This window comes from Wolffia australiana, chromosome 9 (assembly GCF_029677425.1).
Source record: "Wolffia australiana isolate 7733 chromosome 9, ASM2967742v1".
In the NCBI taxonomy this organism is placed as follows: domain Eukaryota; kingdom Viridiplantae; phylum Streptophyta; class Magnoliopsida; order Alismatales; family Araceae; genus Wolffia; species Wolffia australiana.
Genome location: NC_135843.1, coordinates 16,965,294 through 16,984,497, shown reverse-complemented (window position 1 = coordinate 16,984,497; position 19,204 = coordinate 16,965,294). Strand labels below are relative to the sequence as shown.

The 19,204-nt window shown below is 43.3% G+C and overlaps 1 pseudogene; it reads right to left on the bottom strand.

The window, feature by feature from the left end:
• Nucleotides 1-12,489: 12,489 nt before the first annotated feature.
• On the bottom strand, nt 12,490-18,490 carry LOC144707426 (organic cation/carnitine transporter 4 pseudogene; annotated as a pseudogene).
• Between the last annotated feature and the right edge of the window lie 714 nt (nt 18,491-19,204).

Sequence of the window (19,204 nt, the reverse complement as noted above, 5' to 3'; positions counted from 1 at the left end):
CATCTGCTCTTGGTTTAATATTGATATTCATTGATTGGATAGTTAATTTTAATTCTTTTAAGGTGGGATGGCTGCACAGTTTTTGGTTGTATTTTTTATTCATTATATCTAATAGGGCCTGATCTATTCTAAAAGTTTCAGAGAAAAGTATATTTTATAATAAAGATCAAATTTTTATTCCATAAATTTTGGGTTGTCATAATATTTGTTTCACATAGTTGAGTAATAATTCTTCTTTGTTTTTTGTTTATCTATGTCATGGAATATTGTGTTTATATCACCTTCCTTCATACACTTTTTAATTTTGAGACATTTCAAATTGTTTGTCCCTATTATCTAATTCTCACTTGAACCTGGATAATTCTTCAGCTCTATTATACTCTTAATAAATTTGAAGATAGTTTGTGATCATGTCAATTTTTTTTGGTTCTTTTGCTCACCATAAATATTGCCAGATATGTCTCTACTACATCGTTTGAGGACATATTTAGGTTTAGTTTAATGCTGAGGTTGTTCATGGATTTACAACTTTGATCTATATCCCATAAAGTTTTGACTACATTAGCAAACTGTGGTCGTTTTAACCTCATGGCTTCAAAGGTCATTGGAAGCATATTCTCTCTTCTAGATGCTTATTGATAGATAAGCACCACAGGAGGAAAATATGAGAGTCTACAGGGCAGATCCTGGATAACATATTGATCGTAGCATCGGGCCTTATGGCTCATTAATATTTGATCCATTCTTTAATATAGTCTACGTTGTCCTTTCCACCCATTACACAATGAGAGATTATTTCCTTCATGTGGTGGTTCATATAACTCTAGATGCATGATAGCTGAATTAAAAGTGTCCATGCCTACTGTACTCAAATCACATCCCCCCTTTTTCTCAATGCAATTCTTAATGATATTAAAGTCTCCTCCTATTATCCATGGGACTCTTATTGTGGTAAATTTATTACGTAGTCCATCCTATGAAATATTAGTAGTTTAACCCTGATAAGATGTGTATATAATATATATCACTATTGTCTGATCTTCAAAACTGGTTTCTACTATAAAACTAGGTGGGCATCCATCGGTTACTTTGAGTTGGACACTGTTAATCCAAAATATCCAAATTTCCCTCTGAACCATGTCTATTAATTCCATAGGGTTTATTTCGTATTTTCATTTCTTTTTGTTCTTTGCCATTGGATCAAGTAATCATAGAATATTAAGTCCATAGTGTTTAATTAATTTTTTTACTCACAATCCTGTTTTAGCTTTTTGAATTCCCCAATAATTCCAAAATGGGGTGTCCATCATAATGAAAGTGGAGAATTTAGTCTTGCTTTCTCTAAAGAGCTACATTCATTGTATATTTTTTTTCGAGCATATCTTCTGTGATATGCTTTGAAAATTAGAAACATGGTTAAATGATTGAGATTTAAAGTATTTATTATGCTTTAGTTTTTTTTTTGATATTTGCTTCATAATCCAGACTCTGATCTTTATTTGTCTCATCTATTCCTTTTGAAAATTATGATTCATCTATGTGAAAATATATTGTTGGCAGAGTTGGGTTATCCATGTCACGAGTAGTGGGATGTTCCATTGGAGTGATAAATGCATCTGGATTGTTCCTAGTGATGTAACATGACTGCCGTGATCGAGCAGCTCGTGCTATAGCACAGGGAAATGAACGCGAAATGCGATGCCGCAAGGTAAAATGATGCGCACATTTGAAAATAGATGAGAAATTGCATCGGAACTTATTACACCCTTGGCATATTTACTTTGAGATCATTTTGAAGCCGTTCACACGTCCGACCTCTATAAGTATCCATGCGATCATTCGGCGCTTGGATCTCCACTTCTTCCTCTTCAACTCTTCTTGGAGACTCTCTCCTTGGTTGATATAGAGAATGAAGAAAGGAGGGGGCTCTCAAGTCAGGCTTGCATGTGTGCTTAAAATGAGCCCCCTTTACCTCTTTATATTTCACTTAAGGTTTTTCTCAAAAACCTCCAAAGTAAAATAAATCCACCAATGCCCTTATGACCTTGTGCGTGTGACCCTTTAGGCCCATGTATCGTTCTAGTTAATAACTTTAATGGCCAAAAATATTTATTGGCCAACCTAATTAACTAACTATATTAACATCTAGATTAATTAAATAAGGATCGATTTAACCCAATCGATAGGTTAAGTTTCCAGCCCGTGGGGTGCCAAGCTATACCTTGTGCTCTAGAAGATACTGAGTAGTCTCGAACTCTCTCATAGAACCTTTACCCTCATCAGTTATCGTATATGTATAATCTATCACCTGCGCAAGACTCTCGAACGACTTAGGGTATGGTTCATCATCAAACCCTAATGCGTCATTCGATTAGTACTGATGCGTAACGGGGATCATTGGAGAACGCCTTCTCCAATATACTCACTACTCTGGCCAGGGATTTTTCTGCATCGTCTTCCTCGAGTCAATCTCCTCTTATGCCGAGGGTGGATGGTCCCATCTTGACCACTCAATCATCTCCGTAAGCTTATTACTACATCTGATCTAAAACTTATTTGAATCCCATGATTAGAGGCTCATAAGTCATAGTCAAACGTAGACGTCCACTCACGATATGTCCTTGGTTTCTCAGGTTAGTGGATCACTCATACAACCGTGACTTGAATCAACCTGATTGACGTCTAGGTATAATACCATTCACGGATTCGTACAGATCAATTCATTGAACTCTTTCTCCAAAGAGCATCTACCATCTGTCCTTAGTGTCCCACAATAATAACTATAGGATCAACTATACTTATCGTATAAGTAGGATCAGCTAGTGCTATTCTATTAGGATAATTCGATGTTCGTCTCAACTATCCATCGAATAGGAATATTTAGAATACATGTTTAAAGACTAGTGATCAGTGTATTATGATCTCATCATAACTCACTATGTCATTGTACATATTCATGAACTTCATTATAAACATCACACAAAATAATAACGAACACAAATATTTTATTCAATGAACTTAAATAAATATCGTAGTGTGATTTGCTTGACGACGACATAATATCCATCACAAGCTCCCAATGAACCACATCAGTTTGAAGGCCGATGGAGAGGGGGACAATCACTGTCCGTGAGCCACCACATTTATCACCGTGAACAACACAGATCTGACACCAAAATGGGGTTTCCAAACATGAAGGCCGTGGCTAGTCCTACAATCACGCGTAAACTCTCTTGGCAATGGAGCAATCAAAGTAATGATATTGAAAAATAAAGGGGAGGCGAGTATGACTTGTAGCTTTTGAGCCTGAATCCGAGTTATTGGTAGCACGCTCCCCGCTTACACGAGGCGGGCGTTGTGGCCGGCGGAGTTTGTCGCTGCTGGGTTACTAGACGGCAGTGCTGGTTGAGCAGGGGCAGATACAACCACCACAGCCGTGGCAGTCGCGACACACACAAGAGACACAGAAGCGATGCACACTGGTGGTCACGAATGTCGCAACCAAGGAGCAGCTTGAGCAAGGAATATGGTAAGGAAGGGGTCGAGTTCCATGATCTGGGTCGCTGTGGTGATGGTCTCGATCACGTCCATGAGTATGGTGGCTGGAGAGTCCCCAATGGTCGGTAATATCTCGTTGGTGATGAGATATGAGGGACAAATACGGACCCACCTCGCGGAGCCCCTAGGAGACAGTTGATCGTTTGGGTAATTCAGAGGGCAAGGTCAAGAGTCGGGGCAGGCTAAGGGTCCATTGGTAGTTGCGGGTGCCCCCATGGTTGAGGAATTGCAACGATAGCCATCAGGGGGAGTCAGCAGTCACGATCGTCAAGGCCTGGGTTCACGAACAATTTCCATGGAAATGATGGACGGACTACTGCGTGTGTCATCACCAACGGTGATGATAGATTTTGGGCTGGAGAACTGCACCACGAGAGGGCCACCAATTGGAGGTGGGTTAAGGGATCTAGTGGGTAGTGATGACTATTAGAGTGATGAACAGAGCACCGTCGGGGCAGAACAATTGAAAACGTTCATCCTCTCTTAAGGAAAGTGAGATGCCTTGTATCCAAGAAGATAAAAGCAGAGAAGAAAACAGATGAAGATGAGGCGGCATCTAACAATCCTCACTCAAATGCCATTCAGGCTGAATCATTACACAACAGAAGATGGAAATAGAGACTAGGGTTGAGCTTGATTGATCTGCGCGATTGATTGTGACCAGAAGCGAAAGAGTAGAATGTAGAGAAGAGAAGAGAATGAAGAGAAGATGAGGGTAAGATCAAGATCAAGATCGTTGTATTAACCCCCAAGTTTTGTGGTTACATGTGTTGGTATTTATATGAAAGTATTATAGTCATAAGGAATATATTTCTGTTATGATCGTAGCCGTTATGATGTTTTATAATGGCTAGATCAAGATTAATCTGAGCCGTTGATCCTATCTACGTGTTATTCCTATAACTATGTGAAAACCTATCTATGCTTTATACAATATCTATGTTTCAACTAATATTGAATCCTATCTAATTTCATAACGAGTATAAGAGGGATATATGTTATTATCTTACTAGCTAGTCTTTATTAAGTTTCCTATTGGTCCACATCTTGTGTAGACCGCTGATGTGTTGCGCTGAACCGCTGACGTATAAAGCTGAAGTGGCAAGCTGATGTGGCGAGTAAAAGTCCTCGATAAGTGGAAGAATGAACAGGGTGACGGACGAAGCTGCCACCCTGGGAGACAGATTTTGGTAAGACAAGCCTCATTGACACAAGAACTTTACAGGGTTATTTATAGTCTAAAAATTAGGACGTTGTCCTGCAGATCGTTGTGATTCAGTTTAACAACTGACGATTTCATGGCTGTTTCAAAATTTGACTGTTTCACAGCAACCGTTTCTTGATTTACCGTTGTCTCCTTGAAAATAGAAGGTGGAGAAGAAGACAAGATAGAAAGGGGAGAAGAGGAGGACACAACACGAGGCTTAAGATTAATTGTATTTCTTAAAAATATTTAATCTCAAACAAATTCTGAAATATTGACACTAATTAATCTCGAACATTCAACTATGCAATCATGTAAGAGTTACATAACAAGGAATGTTTCAAATAGAGTTACATTTATTGACAATATGGATTCATTAAGTGTATTATGTAAGTCTAATAAATATGCAAAAGATCAGACGTAATCCTCGGATGGGCTGATTGGACTTGTGGTCATTCTAAAGCAAATCAGTCAATAAATCAATCAATCAAAAATTTATTGAGAAAGATTTGAGGTCAAACTAAACATTGAGATATTCCTCTCAGTTCATTGCAAAGACTGGAAATGAGAAAACAAAGCAGAATGGGTACTTAAAAATTTTCGGATCACCCAATAAAGGGTAAACAGGGTGAGCATTTTGATGATAACATCACCTGATGTATTGTACTTCCATCTTCTGAACCACACACCTGCAAATGATGATGTGTCTAGAAGCAAAAAATCTGCCTTTTTTGTGATCTAATTCTGTTTTTTTTTAGGAAAACATAATTAGATCACGAAAAAGAATTAGAAAACAGAATCAGAATTAGATCTAATTCTGTTGCCAGAAACAAACCATCGTAGGGACTCGCTCCCATTTTATCACATTTAGGTTTTCCTGTTATGTTACCACCATTAAAACATACAAGATTTACACTTTTCTATCCCCTCAAGAATAAAAGTATTGTCAGATTGAACACAGATTCAACACGAGATTCAAACATTTTTCTTGACTAGGGAAGAGAATATTGCTCCCTACATCAACATTTTTTTCATGCGAGGCATCAGCATCGGATCTCGTGCCCACACATTTCTCAACATAAAAGGACAGGTAAACATAAACATTGACACAACCAAAATCGCCTAAACTATGATGCAACATGTTTCTATTCATCAATGCACCTGGGATGAAGCCATCTCGACTGCTGTCTAGATAAACAATCAGCTTACAACAATTCCGGCTCACACATCCCCATAGGAGGTATTAAACTCTATCCTTCTAGACTAAAATATTCTTAATATTTTTTGTTGTCTTTCTTAATAAAACTCTCAGGTCATATTTTTTGTTCACTCGACACTCTGAACATTGTGTCATGCTAAGATGCAACGCCCAATCATGGGTATCGATACTTCTATCAATGCAGATTTATTTCTTGAGATGTGCTCTTTGAGGAACACACATTTCCACGTAGTCCCCTAAAATGTCTCCCATTCCAGAAACTCCTATTCTACTTGACCCTTTACCTATCCTTTAAGGGGAATTACCACTTCCTCCAATGTATCATTTATCTATCCAAACGAGAAGAAGGCGCGAGGAGCGGGAGCGGGAGCGGAACATATGACTAAAAAGGATAATTGAGGTGTGTGCGAGAGTAAGATCTGTTCCAGTTTAGTTCCTCCATCATCCACTCATTCCATACCAGCCACACCACTTTTCATCATCTCCAATGTCTACCCCACCCACATGATTTAGACTCCTCTGCAAACTAAAACAAAAACATGCTCCCTCAAGTACCCCTCACCAACCTGTTAAGTCTCCTCCACCCCTCCCTTTGGAACCTCCCTTGATTTCTCTTGCTCTTTAACATCCTCTCTGGAGTGAAGCTATTCATGAGGAATATCAATATCTTCTTAGCCATCTTACCTGGAATCTCGCTCCAGCTCTTCCCAACACCAAAATTGTTGGCTGGAAATGGTTTTTTGGACCGAGCTCCACAACGAAGAATCCTTTGATCGCTGCAAAGCTTGCGATGTGATGCAACACTTCAACCAACTCTCATGTATTCACTACCATAATAACTAGGGTCGGATTTTAAAAATTATATCTCTCCATATTCTCCTTGCCTTTGCTACTACCCAAAATTGGGATATCAACAGCTTGACATCTCCAATGATTTCTTGCACGATCATCTTATTGCAACTATTCTCATGTGTCAATCTCCCACTGTTATTGCTTCGCTTTATCCCTCTCATATTTTTTCCCTTCAAAAGTGCCTTCTCTTCCTTGGTTTTATTGGCTCTCAAACCATTTCCTCAAATGTGACTTCTAAGGGCCCAATCTAAATCCTCATCTATGTCAATGATATTATTGTCCTAGGCTTGATCTCTGATGCCGGATGTCATCAGAGACGTCGTCCGGATGGGTATCGAGACGATGCTCTGATACCACGATTATGTCGGATGTCGTCGATGATAGCGTCCGACGGCTAAATCCTTAAGGATATGAAACTACGTGATGCAATGAACCCTAGGCAAATGTACATGCAGGCCCCGACTCGTGGGGATTTGCCGAGCTCCGAGCTCTGGGTGGGTGACCAGTGACGGTGACCTTCTGACCCTCATCGGAGCAACGACGAAGACTTCAACGTTGAGTGGAATAATTCTGTCGATGCTGGCACGTAACAGACGGGCTCGACCAGTACCTAGGAAATCACTCAATTCGTATTTTCAATAATTAAAACTCTCACCTAAGCTAACCCAAGCGCGGTAGAGTGCAGCCGGAAATATACTAAAAGATGTAATAAGGAATGACGTATCTCTTCAATGGTGGTGTTTGTGATCGGTGTCTTCGTTGGTAGGCGGGCCGGAGCGAGCAGGTAGGCGGAGGCGTGTCATTGACGGACACAGCTTGGCTCAACTGGCGGTGCTGTCACAGTGCAGGAGCGTGATGCTAGAGGTTTGGAGGTGAGGAAGGGGTCGGGCAAGAGAGTGCTTCGGCAGGACGACACGACAATGGCAGCGACTTGGTGGGCACGACAAAATTGGCAGGGGCGGTGCTAGTTCAGGCAGTGCATAGCTCGGCAGCGCGACAAACGTGGCAAGTCAATGCTGCATTCGACCAAGCAGATGACGTGCAAGAACCTGATCAACTCCGGTGCGACGAGGAAGCAGGCGCGGCGGCAGTAAGGGCGGCTCAGGCGGCCCGCGAACCAGTGCACACGCACGCGTCACACGCGGTGTTGGATGTGCAAGGTCCATGGTTTTCATCGCAGATGTGGTAACGACCAAGGGTGCGGTCTTGGTATCTTGCGGCGCTCGGCCGACCAGCTCATGACCGAAAAGTCAGCGGGGTGCACAAGAGCGCTGGATCGTCGCTCGTTGATAGCAGGCACACGATCGCGACATCAATCAGAATGCACAGTACCATGGTCGTTGACCGGAGTTCACAGCGTCCGGGAGTCGGCGGCTCAGGTCACATGAAGGCCTCCGTCTCGTAAACGGACAGGGATGGATGGTGGAGTGATCCTGCGTCATACGACATGGGCGTGCGGCTCAGCGACGGGCCACTCTACGGGTGATCATTGCAAAACAGTGACTTCCACGCGGAGGTCACAGTTCATGTAGTGCTTGGTTCTGTCGCTAGAATATTCACGCAGGTGTGCGAGTCGCAACCTTGTTGCGGGGTCAACATTGTGAGGAGCGAGGTATCGCTGGCAGTTAACGACATGGAAAATTGAGTGGAAGTTGTCTACAGCTACTTATGGTGCCGTTGGCGCGCGCAAGAGGGACTCGCGGCTCTTGGCGGTGCCTGGCGGGTAGGACGTAGTGGGGGGGGGTGTAGGAACTTTCCCCTCACTGATTTCCCATCTCCTTCTTCTTCCTTTTCCTCCTCTCTTCCTTTTCCTCCTATCATTCTTCTTGGTGAGACCAGTGAGGAACAAAACTTTCTTACTCAAAAAATAAACTGGTCTAAGATTCATGGGCTCTATCGTGCCCCCTTATATAGGGGCACGATGGCCCTTAGTAAGGGGAGGGGAGCCCTTAGTAAGGGTTTTAGTGCCCTTACTAAGGAGGGGGGGGTCTTATCCATAGGACCCCCGCTAATACAAAACTAAAATATTCTGACACATGTTCCAACTTAATATCAAAAAAATGTTGGCTACCTTTAGTACCTAACAATTACATGCCCGTACATTGCCTATGTTGTGAACAAGACCTCTCAACATATGATTGACTCCCAAGCATCTCCTTCATTATGTATAAGGACCTTTGTAATTTAAATTTATTGTTTCATAATAATTCATCATCAAAAATCTAACTTTTTTAGTGAAGCCAAATGAGCTGAGCAGCACTACATGGATCACTGTTCAACCTGATGGAAATATATGTGGCCGGCAAGCCAATCACACATTCCACATCTCGTTCCATATTCATTAATAGAACATATTCATTATAGTGCACGTGTGATGCGTATAATGAAGTCCATGAATACATGATTGGACTAAGTGAATTATGATGAGATCATAATACGGAGATCACTAGTCTTTAAGCATGTGTTCTAAACATTCCTATTCAAAGGATACGCAAGAAGGACATCGAAGTATCCGGATAGAATAGCACTATCTAACCTCACTCATATGATGAGTATGGCCGGTCCCGTAGCCATTAGTGTGGCGACACTAAGGATAGATAGTGGGTGCTCTTTAGTGGAAAGAGTTCACTGAATTGGTCCGTACGAATCCCTGAATGGTATTATACCAAACTGTCAATCAGGTTGATTCACATCACGATTGTGTAAGTGGTCCTTAGACCTGAGATACCAAAGACGTCTTGTGGACGGACGGTTGTACTTTGGCTATGGCCAACGAGTCTCTAATCATGGGATTCTAAACGGTCTTAGTTCGGGTGCATCAAGTAGTACACGAAGATGATTGAGTGGTCAAGATGGGATCGTCCACCCTCGGTATAAGAGGTGACAGCTCAAGGAAGACGATGCAACGAAGTCCTTGGCCAAGGCAGTGAAATATCAGAGAAGAGTTCTCCGATGATTTCCGAATGCATCAGTACTGACTCGGATAATCGATTAGGGTTTGACAGTTGACCATACCCTAAGTCGTCCAAGGAGCGTCAAGTGGATGAGGGATTATACATACACGGTAACTGATGATGAACAGGTTCCATGAGTGAATCGATACACACTCCTTTGCATCTTCTAGGACACGATGTGTAGCTTGGCACCCCACGTGTTGGAGTCTCGACCTATCGATTGGGTTAAATCGATCCGACGTTAATTAATCTATATGATGATATAGTTAATTAATTTGGAAGGCCAATAAAGGTTATTGGGCCATTGGAGTCATTAACTAGACTGATACATGGGCCTAGAGGGTCACCCGCAAATGGTCTTTTGGAGGTTGGAAGATATACTTAAGTTTTGGGGGTTTTTATAAAAAATATCCACTTAGTATAAATAGGGGAAGGCCCTGAACAAAATTCACCCAGGCCAGAATTGTTCAGGGGCTTTTCCCCTTCTTCTCCACTCTCCCCACACCCCCTCTCCATCCCTGATGTGATCAGGATGACGTAACGACGCCGACGGAGAAAGAACGGGGCTCGTCAACGAGAAGGAGGAGATCCGACACGCTGAAGACCGCGTGGATACGTCTAGAGGCTGCACACTTGAGCAGCTCGACTTGTCTCGCTCCGGGATCGAAGAAATCACGAATGAAATTCGTGCAAAGGTAACTCGTTTTAATGTTTGGGTTGATGCCGTTCGATTTGCAAAGAGTCTTCCGCTGCTCATCGTTTTGTTATGTTCATCCATCTCAAGGCCTATAGAACCCAACACAACCAATAACTATACTATATTCTTGGGATGTAGCTTGATCGGTTGGTCATCTAAGAAGCAATGTACTATGTCATGCTCTAGCACAAAGGCAGAATACAAAGCAGCCACCATTTCCACATCTTAACTATTATGGGTACAATCTCTTCTAAATGAAGTTCATATTGTGTTTAAACCTACTTGCATATTGTGAGCCGAGAAGCTAGGAACACCATACCTCATAGAAAATGATGGTTATTATGTGGCCATGAAGCAAATCATACTACCATATTTTATTTAAGTTCATTGAAAAAAATAATGAAGTCCATGAATGCCTGCAATGGCACAAATAATTATGATGAGATCATGACATAACAATCATTAGTCTTTAAACATGCAATCTTAATATTTTTATTTGACAGATAAGAGAGATGGACATCAAATTATGAAGAAAAATAGCATTATCTGATTTGACTTATACGATAAATATCGTAGATCATGTGGCCATTAGTGTGGAGGTAGTAGTGATAGAATGTGGGTGCTCTTTTGGAGAAAGAGTTTAGTGAATTGATCCATATGAATCCCTGAATGGTACGTCAATCAAGTTGTTTCATGTCACTGTTGTATGAGTGATATATTAACCGGGGACATTAATGAGATCTTGTAGATGAATGATTATGTTTTGACAATGTCTTACGAGTCTCTAACTATGAGATTCAAATAAGTCTTGACTTGGATATATTAAGAAGTACATGGAGGTGATTGAGTGGTCAAGAAGTACATGTCAGTGTAAGAGGAGATTGATTCAAGGAAGAGGATGTAGCTAAATCCTTGGCCAATGTGGTAAGAATATTAGGGAAGGCGTTCTCCATGTTCCTCATTACTGATCAATGCTAACTGAATGACGAATTATGTTTTGATGATTAACCATACCTTTAGTCATCTAAGAGTCTTACGAAGATAGGCAAATTCTACATATAATGTAACCAATATGGTAAAGGTTCCATGAGAGAGTTCAACTACTAATTTGTATTTCTTGAGCATGAGGTCTAGCTTGGCACCTACAAGATTGAAATTGAACCTATCAATCGGGTTAAATCGATATTTAGTTAATTAATCTATATGTTAGTATGGTTAATTAATAAGGTAGTCTAATAAGTGTATTTATAATATAATAGTTATTAACTATAATGATACATCTGCCTATAAAGTCACACACATAGAGGGGCATTATTGGATATATCTTTTACTTCAAAAAATGTTATGAATCATTTGATGTAAAATATAAGTACGGGATGGGCACCAATTTTAGGCACCAATGCCAGACATAAATGCCCCCTTCTCCTTTCTTCCTTATCATTTTTCTCCTTCAACCTAATGTCGTCATGGTCATAATATCTACAAGAACTTCAAAAAAATTTGAAGACATGTGACTACGTCTAGGCTGGACATGTGAATACCTTCAGAACAATCTCCAAGTGTAGCATAAGTTCCACACAAGATACACAATAATTTTTTTAGTTTTAGATGTCTACTTGAAACATAAAAAAGTGTATTTCTAGCCTTAAACCAAAGCGCGAGAACCCAATAGAAATTCCTGTCTTTCATGCATGTATTAAACATTAAAATTGATTATTACATTTCATAAGAATGTATCAACATGTGATTCACATGTATCCTTCCTCTCTACTTGTAGTCAAATCGCGCATGCTCACTAATCTAGGAAAATGTAGATTCCCGCAGATATGGTCCAAGCTCAACCTTGAACCAAGCATGAGCTTGACATTTGACAAGACGTGTTAAGGAATACATGAAGACTGCCCCCTCTTCTAAAAAAAGATAATCAGACTTAGTCCCACAAGGAATTCCTAATTACTGATACCCACCACTGATCCTTCATCAGTATTCCTCACCCATTCCGAACTCAGGCCACCGAAGTTGTCCCACAATTCAAGACATTCTCTCCTTCCTCCATGCCATCCAGCGTGTCGTACAGAGGCTTGTTCTTTGTCTCTAGCATGAATAGCGCTAGCAAGCCGCCAGCAATGCCACAGAAGCCAAACATAAGAAAAGGAATCCTCTCCCCCAACACCACCACCATTGCTGCAAGTATCGCCCCAAGCTGCGATGCCTGCGTTGTACATCCAAGAGCAGAGTTCCTCACCGTCGTCGGAAAGAGCTCCGCCGTGTAGATATAAAGCAAGTTATACGTCGCCGACACGCTGAAAATGCCGATCACACCGCACACTAGCCTTAGCTTCTTCATCTCAACGGCTGCGATGCCGCCAACGAGGCAGAAAAACCCACTAACCCACATCGTCCCCATACTGAGAGGCCTCCTCCCCAGCGATTCCAACATCATCGCCGTTACGAGAGCCATCGGCATCTCCACCATGGCATTAACAAACACGCTCAGATAGACACTTGTCTTCAGGTTGACGACGTTGAGGCTGAGCCCGAAGTAGATAATCGTGCAGAAGAAGGTGATGAAGTCGATCAGCACGAGGCGTAATCTCGTCAATGGAATGCGGATAATATCAAGCAAAGTTCCGTTCTTCTTGTTGTCGCCGTCTAGGATTAGGGTAAGACCGTCGGGGAGCTTCTTCCCATTGGTCTTAGCGATCGCTTTCATGGTTTTCATCGCCTCTGCTGTTCTTCCTCGGACGAGGTACCATCTCAGAGACTCGGAGATAGAGGGTAGTGCAGCGATGAGGAAGAGGATGGATGGGAGAGAAGTGATAAGGTAGAGAGCTCGACATTGAGGGAGGAGGAGGGCGGCGACGGTGAGAGCAGCGATACCACCGGAGAAGAAGCAGAAGGTTGTCATACCGGCAATGCCTCACTTGGACGGGCCAATGGGTTCGGTGGCAAGGACGAAGGCGCATAGGCCGACGCCGCCCGAGCTGAAGCCGGTCAGGAAGCGAAAGCCGAGGTAGAACCAGAAGGATGGCGAGAGCGCCGTGAGAAGGTCGAATAAAGAGTTTAGAGCACAGACGAGGGTCAGCGTGCCCTTCCTCCCCATGAACGAGTCCGAGAGGTGGCCGAAGACCCCGGCTCCTGATATATGATAGAAATGATCTTCATGAGTATGCTTGTTTTTTTAGTTTGTTAAGATTAAATGGGTCGTCTACGTTTACAATTTGTAGAGTTATTTGGTCCAGAAAACTTCTGGTAGATGAAGGTGAAAGGGGGAGGGAATATTTGTTGTTTAGACTCAAGAAGGAGATAAGGTTATAGATGTAAGTGAGTCAGAAAAGTTTAGGACTCATAATAGACACTAGCTAGTAATGACTGAATAAGCACCCCCATACTCGTCATGATAATTAGTGGCTAGGACTCAATATAAGTTTAAATCTATAAACGCTCACGGGGAGGATGGGCATGCATTACTTTCTATTGTAATATTACAATAATTTGACTGATTTTGGGCTTTAATAGAGCCCGGGCTCATGAAAGTCAGCAACTGAAGTCGATGTCAACTGGTGGACTAAGATACCAAACATCTGATATCTACATCTGGATACCGCATAAAAGACAAATTTTGATATCTGATATCTACTAGTGGCATTGGACACATCCTCTAAGCATTAGGGTTTGACAGTCTCGGTTCAGTCCGGCTTTTTAACAAAGACCTAAACCTACCTAAAGTTCAGTACATTTCTGGTCCGTTCATGTTCGGTCCCGGTACTATCCGGTCTGAACCTGGTCTGGTCAGATTGACTAGTCAATGTCAAGCCAAAGCAGAGAACTTATGTTGATGGTCAGTCAGAAAATTTATGTCAACATAATGAAGCTTCAGAATTTCTGGTAATGAATGCCCTGTTGCCTCCCTTCCTTTCTAAATTTTATAAAAAAAAATTAAATAAATATTTAATAAGTGACTTCCCATTCCAGTCTAGTTTGACCCTTGGACCTAAACCTGCCCACCAACCTATCCCCCCTTAGATGGAGGACCAATGTTCCTGGTTCCGTCGGGTCTAACCATTCCTTAATCCTGAATGTCCAATCCTACTAATCACAATGATATCCATCCTGATATTCGTTAGTAGGCAAATATTCATATCCATCCCATATCAAATATTTGGTATCTGAAACCTCCCCAATTTCAATGGCAGTTACACACCAGGACACATTGTTACTTGGGGGCCAATCACATACAATTAGAAAAGGACACGCTCGGTCTCAGTCCCATTTTACTGAAAACCTAAACCTAGTTCGGGCCAGTCTTGGTCTCGGTCTGGTCTCGGACCGGTCCAGTCTTCGGTCAGTCATGTTGACTAGTACATGGGAAAGTCCATATTAAGTTTACTTGGCCGTCTCGCTGTATCTAATGTCACCTTAGAAGCTGAAGAAGTGTTAGCTAATGAGAGAGTGAGAGAGGGAGAGAGAAAGAGAGGAATATAATTAGAGAGGGAAAGAGTGTGAGAACGAGAGAGGGAGAGAGTGAGAGAGTGAGACTGAGATAGTGCATGATGGAGAGAATACCAGATGGAGAGAGTAAGACAGTGAGAGAGTGAGAGTGAGAGTGCGAGAGTGACTGAGGGAGAGGGGGAGAGGGGTAGAAGGTAAGAAGGAGAGTACAAGAGGGAGAGAGGAAGAGAGTGAGAGAGGGAGAGCCTGAGAGGGGAAGTGAGATGGAGAGAGGGAGAGGGAGCAGGCGAGAGGAAGCAAGTTCAATAGGGAGAGAGTGCAAGAGGGAGAGAGGGGGAGAGTGAAAGCGGGAGAGTGGGTGACAGAGAGAGAGAGAAAGAACATGAGGGGTGAGAGATACGGAGAGAGGGTGAGAGGGATAGAGAGAGAGCCTTCAGAGAGAGGGAGAGAGAAGGATGGAAGTGAGTCAGCTAACTCGGCATCCCTGTCAGATGCCACAACTGACCAATAAGATCCATACTAATCATCAGAAAATCCTTATTGAACACGTAACCTCACGGCCTTATGAAACTTACCAGTCAGGACTAAATCTAGTATAGGTAATAACTGACGGCTAGGATTACCTCTCTAATATAGCCATTACAACGACTATATTACGTTTGTGATGTTTCATGACTATAAATAGTCAGTCAGCATTGTAAACAGAAATTCAACTGGAAAAATATATAGTACAGTTACTCTTCTTCTCCTCTTTTCTCTTCTTCCTACTCTTAATCTCATGCAAGATCAATTCTCTACAGAGGAGAATTAGAGCGGGTGAAAGAGGGATAGAGGGAAATAAAGTGAGAGGGAGAGAGTGAGAGAGCGAGAGAGAGAGAGAGAGAGAGAGAGAGCGAGAGCGAGAGAGAGAGAGAGAGAGAGAGAGAGAGAGAGAGAGAGAGAGAGAGAGAGAGAGAGAGAGAGAGAGAGAGAGAGAGAGAGAGAGAGAGAGAGAGAGAGAGAGAGAGAGAGAGAGAGGGAGAGAAAGAGAGAGAGAGAGAGAGAGAGAGAGAGAGAGAGAGAGAGAGAGAGAGAGAGAGAGAGAGAGAGAGAGAGAGAGAGAGAGAGAGAGAGAGAGAGAGAGAGAGAGAGAGAGAGAGAGAGAGAGAGAGAGAGAGAGAGAGAGAGAGAGAGAGAGAGAGAGAGAGAGAGAGAGAGAGAGAGAGAGAGAGAGAGAGAGAGAGAGAGTGAGTGAGAGAGAGATAGAGAGAGTGAGTGAGTGAGAGAGAGGGAGAGAGAGAGAGAGAACGGGAAAGAAAGAGGGGGAAAGAACAAGATGGAGTAAGGGCGACACAACTAGCAGGAGAGAGGTAGAGAGAAAGAGAGAGAGGGGGAGGGAGAGAATGAGTGGGAGAGAGGGAGAGAGGACGAGTGAGAGAGGGAAAGAGTGATAGAGGGAAAGAAAATGAGAGGGAGAAAGTGAGTGTTGGACGGTTAATCTTGAGTTAGTTAAATTACGGAGTTAGTTTTGAACAAGTCAAGAGTAACAAAGTCAGTATGGATCACTAGGCTTTAGGGAGATTTGGAGGCAGGAGCTGAGTTTAAGGATAGCATGACTGGGTGTCATGGAAGAATGCCTATAAATATGGCTGAATTCCTTATTGTAGTATGCTGTATGCATCAACTGGTTCCTTCCTCTTTCAAACTGTTCTTTCTTCTTGTTTATCTGTATGAGATCAAGAGAGTGAGAGCTTAATTTTTTTCTGTGTGAGATCAAGAGAGTGAATGCCTGTGCTTCCCTTCTCTGTGTGAGTTGCTGAAGTGAGAGAGCTATATTCCAACAGTGAAAACGGGGAAGAGGGCGAGAGGGAGGAAGGGAGAGTGAACAAGAGGGGAGAGTGAGGTCGGAATAGAGGGAGAAAGAGGGGAGAGAGGGGGAGAACGAGAAAGAGAGAGGGGAAGAGAATGAGGGGGAGAGAGGAAGAGAGAACGAGCGGGAGAGAGGAAGAGAGAGCGAGCGGGAGAGAGGAAGAGAGAACGAGCGGGAGAGAGGGAGTGAGGACGAGAGAGGGAGGGAGAGGGAACGAGCCTGAGAGAGGGAGAGTGAGACCGGAACAGAGGGAGAGGGAGGGGAGAAGAGAGGGGGATAGAGGGGAAGACCGAGAAAGAGAGGGGGAGAGAGTGTTGGGGAAGTTAATCTTGACTTGGTTAAGTTAGGAGTTGGTGTTTTTTGAATAAGTCAACAAAGAATAAGTCAGCATGGTTTAGGGTGATGTGGAGGCAGGAGCTGAGTTCAAGGAGAGCAGATGACTGGGTTCCTTGGAAGACCAAGTACATGGACAGGTGTGTGGCTATGCTGAGTTTAGATCTATAGGCAGTTATGAGGGAGTGCCTATAAATATGTAGGTGTTCCATTGTTGTAGTATGCTGTGTGCATCAAGGTTCCTTTCTCTCCCAAAGTGTTCTTGCATCTTGTTTCTCTGTGTGAGATCAAGAGAGTGAGTGCTTGTTCTTCGCGTCTCTGTGTGAGTTGCTGAAGTGAGAGAGCCAGGTTCCAACAGAGAGAACGAGCGAGAGAGGGAGAGTGAGACTGGAACAGAGGGAGAGACAGAGGGGGAGAGATCGAGCGGGAGAGAGGAATAGAGAACGAGCTGGAGAGAGGGAGTGAGAACGAGACAGGGACTCAGGGCGAGAGGGAGAGAACGAGGGGGATAAGAGAGAGAGAGAGAGAGAGAGAGAGAGAGAGAGAGAGAGAGAGAGAGAGAGAGAGAGAGAGAGAGAGAGAGAGAGAGAGAGAGAGAGAGAGAGAGAGAGAGAGAGAGAGAGCAAAGAGAGAGTAGAGAGCGAGAGGACGAGAGGGAAATAGGAAGAGAGTGAGAGAGGGCGAGAAGAAGAGAGCCAGAGCCGAAGAGAGGGTGAGAGAGAGAGCGAGAGGACCGGAAGGTTCGATCAGCCCTAAAAAGGCTGACCGACGACCCAGTTCGGTACGATCTGACCGAACTTCGGTCCTTCCCTACGTACAATCTAGTTTTCATGTCAGAGTGAGAAAAACCGGAGTTATTAAAAAAAAGGATGATTATCAGTGAGGAACGAGACTCGGTGGCCGGAAAAGATAAATCATGTAATTCATGCGGACTGAAAGATGCCAGAGAAGAAAAGAAGTTAGGAGAGTTACCAATCATGCAACCGACGAAGAAGGAAGACTGAACAAGGCCGACCTTGTATCGTGCACCACAAACGAGCCCCCACTCAGCGACCGTAGACGAAGATATCCCTCCAATCCATTCCCACGTTCCAGAAGGCAGCTCACAATTGCCGGCGACGGCCCCAATTGAAGCTCTGCAGGGATCGCCGGCGGCTCCTGCGAGCCAGCGCCACGCTGGGTCGCGGTCTGCAAAGATCATGACCATCGTATGGATAGCCTCCAATGTCCAAGCCAAGCAAGTTATCAGGAAGTGCTTGAGCTGCCATCTCCCGAACTCTCCGGCGTGTGCTTCCAGGACTTGGTCTATGCCCATACCTTCCTCTTTTCTTTCACTCTCTAGACTCGCCACTGCCCCCACCCCCATCTCTCTTTCTCTCCCCCTCCCTCGCTCTCGCTCTCTCCCTATCTATCTATTTGTCTCTGGCTCTCTCTTCTTCTCCCTCGCTTTATCTCTCTCCCATTCCCTCCCTCTCTCTCTCTAAGTATCTTCATCAGGGCAAGTTTATATATCTCTTTATACCTATCTATTTATCTCTTGCTCTCTCTTCCTCTCCCTCGCTTTATCTCTCTCGCATTCCGTCTGTCTCTCTCTATGTTCTTCACCAGGGCAAATTTATATATCTCTTTCTACCGATCTATTTATCTCTGGCTCTCTCTTCTTCTCCCTCGCTTTATCTCTCTCCCAACTCCCTCGCTCTCTTTCTTTATCTTTCTCCCATGTCTCTACGTCTCTTTCTAAGTTCTTCGCCGGGGGAATTTTATATCTATCTATCTACCTATCTATATATCCACTTATCTCTGGCTCTCTCTTCCTCTCCCTCGCTTTCTTCCTCTATCTCTCTTTCTCATGTCCCTCTGTCTATATCTAACTTCTTAACCAGGGCTAGTTTCTGATGATGCAAACGCGGATCTAACGGTTTTGGTCAATTTTTTCCTGCCGAGTTCTTGATTTGTAAGTTAGGTCACCGACAGAACCTACGGCCAGAACACAAGAACGACAAAAGAATAGCGTGTAGAAATACAGCAGTGGGCGAGAATACCGCAAACGTGTACCACAAACTGACCAACCAAATATTCAAAGTCA